The sequence below is a fragment of the Poromitra crassiceps genome (assembly GCF_964638095.1).
Source record: "Poromitra crassiceps genome assembly, chromosome: 4".
NCBI classification, from domain to species: domain Eukaryota; kingdom Metazoa; phylum Chordata; class Actinopteri; order Beryciformes; family Melamphaidae; genus Poromitra; species Poromitra crassiceps.
The window spans coordinates 43,081,792-43,089,291 of NC_139626.1; the positions used below are offsets into that span (position 1 = coordinate 43,081,792).

Consider the following 7,500-nt stretch of genomic DNA (forward strand, 5'->3'; position numbering starts at 1 on the left):
TGTCTCTCGCCCTGCTGTGGAAGCTAAACCTTGCGTGAGTGGGTGAATGGCGGCAACAAAGATTGAGAGAAAGTTTGCCAAAATTCTCTTCCTGAGTCAATTGTGAGCCAAAGATATTTTGTACAAAGGCAGCAAGAGAGAGAGAGAGAGAGAGAGAGAGAGAGAGAGAGAGAGAGTGAGAGACAGTAACCCAATGCAAGATCATAATCGTGCCGATGTGAGAGCAGCATACGCTCCAGAAAAGAGGCAACAGAAGGCTTCCCAGAGGGCATTGGGTTGGGGGTCATCATCAGCATAAATCCAAGTCAAGATGTTCGGGCGCTGAGATATCTCACTCCCCCAGCCTCTCGCCGCCATGCAGTGAGGAGTCCTGGCCTGACAGTTGATGCATGAGATGGGCCCTGCCAGTGAGGAGTCCTGGCCTGACAGTTGATGCATGAGATGGGCCCTGCCAGTGAGGAGTCCTGGCCTGACAGTTGATGCATGAGATGGGCCCTGCCAGTGAGGAGTCCTGGCCTGACAGTTGATGCATGAGATGGCCCTGCCAGTGAGGAGTCCTGGCCTGACAGTTGATGCATGAGATGGCCCTGCCAGTGAGGAGTTCTGGCCTGACAGCTGATGCATTAGATGGGCCCTGCCAGTGAGGAGTCCTGGCCTGACAGCTGATGCATGAGATGGGCCCTGCCAGTGAGGAGTCCTGGCCCGACAGTTGATGCATGAGATGGGCCCTGCCAGTGAGGAGTCCTGGCCTGACAGTTGATGCATGAGATGGGCCCTCCCAGTGAGGAGTCCTGGCCTGACAGTTGATGCATGAGATGGGCCCTGCCAGTGAGGAGTCCTGGCCTGACAGTTGATGCATTAGATGGGCCCTGCCAGTGAGGAGTCCTGGCCTGACAGTTGATGCATTAGATGGGCCCTGCCAGTGAGGAGTCCTGGCCTGACAGTTGATGCATGAGATGGGCCCTGCCAGTGAGGAGTCCTGGCCTGACAGTTGATGCATGAGATGGGCCCTGCCAGTGAGGAGTCCTGGCCTGACAGCTGATGCATGAGATGGGCCCTGCCAGTGAGGAGTCCTGGCCTGACAGTTGATGCATGAGATGGGCCCTGCCAGTGATGAGTCCTGGCCTGACAGCTGATGCATGAGATGGGCCCTGCCAGTGAGGAGTCCTGGCCTGACAGTTGATGCATGAGATGGGCCCTGCCAGTGACTAGTCCTGGCCTGACAGTTGATGCATGAGATGGGGCCTGGGGCTGTCACACCAGAGCGGGAAGACAGCAAGTGCAGGATGGAGGGATGGAGGTGGGAAAGGGATGCGAGAAGATAGAGAGGAAGGAGGGGTGAGGTTTGAGTCACTGTGCCTTAGGCTCATTGGTAAAATTTCCCTATTCCCTGATATGAAATATAGTGTCGTGTTATAGTTATTACAGATTACTGTGACTTTAGTCAACAGTTGACAACAAAAACATGCAAAACTAATTGTGGAAGAAACTTATGAATGGGCTACCCTTGGAGGACAAACAGAAAAGCAGTAGGCTCTGGGATAACTTCACTGGCATGCTTGCTTGCATGTAGAGTTGAACGTCTTATTTCACCGCGTGCACGATTTCTAGTAGTACAGTGATAATAATAATAATAATAATAATAATAATAATAATAATAATAATAATAATAATAGATTTATATAGCGTAAGGCACCCAAAGCGCTTTGCATATCAGGGTAGCGTGTGTGTGTATGGGGCCGGGGGTGGCTCAACTCATCCACCACTGATGTGTAGCACCCACCTGGGTGATGCACGGCAGGTAGTGGAACTACTAATGGAACGGGGGCCCTGTCTCTGCCCTGGGGCATTGGAAATGGGAATATTATTCATGACAGCAGAGGGAAGAGCACCTCCTACTGGTCCTCCAACACCACTTCCAGTACCAGATGGTCTCTCGTCCTAGGACTGACCACAGCCAGATCTGCTTAGCTTCCCCCAGCAAGCCAGCGATGTAACGCAGGAGCCATGGTGCCGGTTTCACGATGTATGTTCACCTCACGGTATCCCTTGTGCCATAACCTACTATGCCAGAGGTCTTGTGGTTCTTGGACGTCTCTGAGACGTCTATGGAAGCTAACTTAAGAGATACTCTGTTGCTTTTTTACTCTACTTCAGTGACTACTGAAAGTAGTGGAATCTCTTTTTCTTTTCTTTGAAGAAGTGCGTGTAGCTTCCTGCTGTGTGCATCTCTGACATAATACTCCTTTCAATATATTCAAGAGAACATTTCTTCAACACTAATTGTGTATACTACCAGTGAATCGTTTGGACACACGCGACTGTGTGTGAATGGATTATGTTTTTCCTGATCTTAAAGCCATTTTGATCTAAAGGCTTATGCTTAAATGCTTGAAATGTGTTTCTTAGAAAAACAATAGGGTTACTGTAGTGAAGTTGATGCCTATGTATGAATTATTTCCCATTGCCTTTCCATTAAGGCAAAAAAATGCATGTTTAACTGGTACTGTAGTGTAGTAAGTCATGATTGAATTGAATGCTGTTCTCTGTCTACTGTCAACCGAGTTTGACGAAGGGAGCTCCATTATCAGCGTATGTCCAGATGTCCACAACTTTATTTGGTAACCTAACAGTAATATGAATTTCCTCAGTCTCTGATTGGGAGTTAGTAATGCTAAAATGAGCCACCACATAAGCTCATTGTACCTACATAAACTCAACATCCACTACCTATCTCATTGTTTGTGTCCCAAGCCATTGCAATGTTGTTCAAGCCATTTTAGTTAATCTGATGTTACCAAACTATTACTTGTTGCCAGCCGCAGATTCGTTTGAAATCTATTGTGTTTAAATGTCATAAGATAACCAGCGTCTACTGTACATGTATCTTCCAATTATCTGTTGCCTACTGTGGCCAGCCTGCCAAAATGCCTTCAACAAAATAATATGGCGGGGAGGTGGGGAGTGGGGCGGCCTGTTCATCCAGCTGCAGGTGAACGGGTGTTAGTCGGGGTGCTGCTGAGAAATCAAATCTCACATATGGCTCTCAGACGACGCACAGGGGGGGATTTCAATTTCCATAATAAAAAAATCTATTGATAGAAACATTAATAATAATGACAATATAAATAAAAAAAATATTCAATACAGCAGCAACCAAACTATGCTTGAATTGCTGGAGAAACTTCAATGTGAGCAATAATTCAGAACGGGGAAGGCTGGTCCAGGGAGATAGGGGGGATTATCTTCTTCAGTTTATTGAAAAATGTCCTTAAAAAGTAGGTTTGGCCTTGTATACAGTAGAGTAATTAGCTATATATTTTTGGGCCATACGCTTGTAACGTTTTAGCAGCTTCCAGATTGATAATACCTTACTGTGTATCTCTGTGTATCATGATCAGTGTTGGACAGTAATTACTATATTATTATTATTATTATTATTATTAATAATAATAATCATAATTAGTCATAATAATAATAACAACAATAACCCTTATTTTTACTTTTTGAAGGAGTAATAAGTAAAGAGTAACTTATTACATTTCCACAGTAACGTGCCCAGCTCTGATACATATGATACATGATACATATGATTAACAATAATATTGTTAACAATATTGTTCTCTGAGGCACTCTTCAAACAGGCAAGGACAATTTATGCATGTTATGTTGGACCTACTGTAGTCTATACGGTAGCCTACAAAACAATCTCTAATCCCTAAAAACAACAACAACAGTATGGCAAAGAAAAGTTCACCCCACAAGCAGAATATAAGTGTGCCCTGCATGACAACAAGCACCCTGCACCCACTGCCTGTCTGTACCACACTCTCTTTTTGTCATTTCAGCCACTGCCCCCTAATGTAATGCCTCTGCATAGGCTTGACAGCTTGTGAGGGAGAGAGAGAGAGGGGGAGGGAGAGAGAGAGAAGGAGAGAGAGGGGGAGAGAGAGCATCCCCTTGAAAGAGAGAGAGAGAGAAACCACACTGAGAGAATTGACAGGGAGAGACGAGGCAAAGAGGGCAAAGAAACCAAACGAGCAAAGTTCTGACAAAGAAATGCAAAAACAATGCGATGGAGCAAACAAGTTACAGTTTTGGGGAGAAGAGAGCCGAATATATATATACAGAGGGTTCCACACACGGTTTCTATTTTAAAAATCCATATTTTCCCCAGACGCTATATGTTGTTGACTGGATTTGATTTTGGTATGTATTTGATATAATGCACGCTGACAGCGGTTGGGTAATAAGAGCATCTCTCTATCTGAACATTATTCTTCACATCAACAAAAACTGTGCTCTCAAAATGTGTCTACAACACTGAGATATACAGTATATAAAGGTCTACACTCTGCACAGTCTATAACAATATAAAAGCTATAATTAATGTGTGTATCGAACCTGAACCACAACATCCTCCATACTTTTCCAAACATCCTACTACTACAGTCCTATAACAGGGGAGTTGTATGTCTGTTGGTATATGTATGTCTGTCTGTCCCATTGACAGTCTGTCCGGAGTTGCAAGGCGTACGGTTGCTCCGATCGCCTCCAATCTTGGAGAGTGAGCTTAGGGGGACCTGACGGAGTGCAGTGCCAAATTCCGTGAAGTGTCGACAGCGCCATCTACTGGCAACACAAAAAGCAGTTTAACTTGAGAACCGTTCATCTGATCGATCCGACGGAGTGCGGTACCCAATTTTGGACATGCGCATAGTCATAGCGCCACCTACTGGCAACATAAAAATAGCTTTGTTTTTCGAGAACGGTTCATCTGATTGACTTCACACTTGCGGAGTGCGCTGCAGAGAAGCTGACAGAGGGCGGTGCCCTAATTTCGGACATGCGCATAGTCATAGTGCCACCTACTGGCAACACAAAAAAGCGGTTTATCTCGAGAACCGTTCATCCGATCGACTTCAACCTTGGGAAGTGCGCTGTGCTGGGAACCCAACGGAGTGTGGTGTCCAATTTCGGACACACGCATAGTCATAGCGCCACCTACTGGCAACACAGAAAGCGGTTTATCTTGAGAACCGTTCATCCGATCGATGCCGGGAACCCGCACGAAGCACTCGCTCATTTCTAGGGCTTTCAAATTCCCAAACTATTCAAGACCTGGAAATTATGAAATACATTTTAATAGCCTACTCTTCCAGACTTTCCAGACCTGCGTAGGAACCCTCTAAACAGCACCGCCATACTCACACTCTACACTTCACACATCCATACAGAGGGAGGGAGGGAGAGACTGTGTGCTTAGTCAGCAGGAAACACCTGACATCTCATGTTTTAAACTTTTTCATATCAGATTCTTTTTATAGCAGGGCCTGGACCATAGACTGTATAAATTATGGTTGTCATGACAGCTCCTCAAAAGTGAAGCAAAAACATCTGGATCACCCCCTTGTGCTCAGGTGGGTTATCTCGTGAGGAGTTTGCATGTTCTCCCTGTGCTCCCCTGGTGTTTCCTCCATATAGAACCCCCCACTAAAAACATGCATGATCATCGTCTGACCAGCGATGGTTGGAAGAAGTTGGTCCCCGGGTGCTTCACTGCAGCTGCCCACCGCTCCTGGCCTGACCATGAAGGACGAGCCAGGATGGGTCAAACACAGAAGATAAATTTCAGTGTCTGTCGGTGTCTGTGACTAATAAAGATGGAATCTGTACTCTGTCCTTCTAATTGTATAATTGTGGCTGGTCCCAGTATAGGTCATAAATCCCACCCGCTCCATGTTAGCGGATAGGACATGAGCCAAACTAAAAAAGCAAAGTACACGACTAATAGCCTACATTTTTCGCAAAGATGATCATTTTAGGTCGTTGTTATCTGATGTATGTTCTGTTGTTACGCTGATGTATGTTCAAATGCTCGTCATATGACGGCATCAAAATGGCTAATTGGTAGCTGACGGAATTTTGGCTTCACTTTTGCATAGCGTTAGGAAGCGGGGACGCGTCGTGGGTCGGACCCAATATTAGTGTTTTAGTATTTTCTGTAATGTGTCAAGAGCCGGGGAGAAGGACGACGCCCTCCTGCAGGAAGTAAACTCATTTAGTCTTTAAACGGCTAATTTGCCTTTTTAAATGAGAGACAAATTGGTTCTGAGATCATTCTGACCTTGTGCCACTTCGAACGGGTTCTGCAGACCGAGGGAGAGTCACAGAGAGAGGAAAGGCCAATCGGAAAAGCCTTCTGGACACACACACACGCACACACACGTGCGCGCACACACACACACACACACACACACACACACACACACACACGCGCACACACACACACACACACACACACACACACACACACACAGCATGGGTGGGGAGACTGGCATCCAGATGGGATTTAGTTACAGTTCCCTTGAGAGGGTTGCCGGTTTTACAGCTGGAGGATATTGCCGCTCTGACAATTCAGTAAGTCACTAAGCAAATTCATTATATGATATTACAGTTATTACCATTTAATTGCTCAGTAGATACACTGGAGGCGTAAATCACCCATGCCAGCGGTGCTTTCACCCAAAAAACGCTCTGATTGAAAATAAACTACAGCGCTGTAATGATGTTGACGCTGCAGTGAAACTCACAAAGGGATGTGTTAAGAGAGCAGCGTATACTCTGCAGACTCCCGGACGACTGAACCAAGGTACACCAAGGCTCTTTGTGATGGATAGAGCCTATATAGAGTCTCAAACATGAGAAGAGAAGGAAAACTCTGGCAGACGAAACAGCCAAACAAACAAACAGTGCCAGAAATCAGAAGCAAGAGAAGCATGTATGCTGAAAGAGAGAGAAACAGCTGGTACATGTAAAAGATGCCGAGCGAGAGGAGAGAGAGAAGAGACAAGTCAGAAAGGAGGGAACAGAGAAGAAGAGGAAGAAGAAGAACGCAGTCTCACAGCAAATTGTGTCATAGCAACATTGGCCCACAGCGTAATATATAGTTTTTACATGATATTTTCACAATAATGCCTCTAAAATTGTTCGAAGCTATGTTCTTTGTAGTTTCACAATAACGCCTGTACAATTGATACATGGCAACGCTGCAAAATTGTTAGGCTACATGGTAACGTTGTTGTTACCATGTTGTTGTTTTTACGTTTGTGCAAACGTTTAATGTAAATTTAAAACCAAAAGTCGGCTAATTTGAAAAATAAAACAACTTGTATTTAGTCAAATAAAACAACTTGGTTAACCGTGCGAGGCAGCTGGATTCGCGAGATCATGATCGCATACAGTATCTCGGCTAATCTGTGTCTGTGTCACGCTGACAAAGACGTCGGGGCAGCTTTAGCTCACCGCTCTCTCTCTCTCTTCATTCACTCTCGACCTTCCTCGACCACCGAACCGCGCCCTCTCGCTCGCTCGCTTGTGGAGTCGGGGGGGAGGGGCTTAAGCGCAATGTCCAGCAGATGCAGTCCGACCTCCAGTCCGGCTGCCTGAACAGACTCACGTCCATGTAATCTTGTCAGACGCAAGCGGATCCGGAAAAAA

The 7,500-nt window shown here is 45.6% G+C and overlaps 1 protein-coding gene across 1 annotated transcript in view; it reads right to left on the bottom strand.

Moving 5' to 3' along the window:
- Positions 1–7,500, bottom strand: part of doc2g (double C2-like domains, gamma) — a gene marked incomplete at both ends in the record, with an annotated part of 49,619 nt that overhangs the window by 14,054 nt on the left and 28,065 nt on the right. The gene's annotated exons all lie outside the window — the stretch shown is intronic.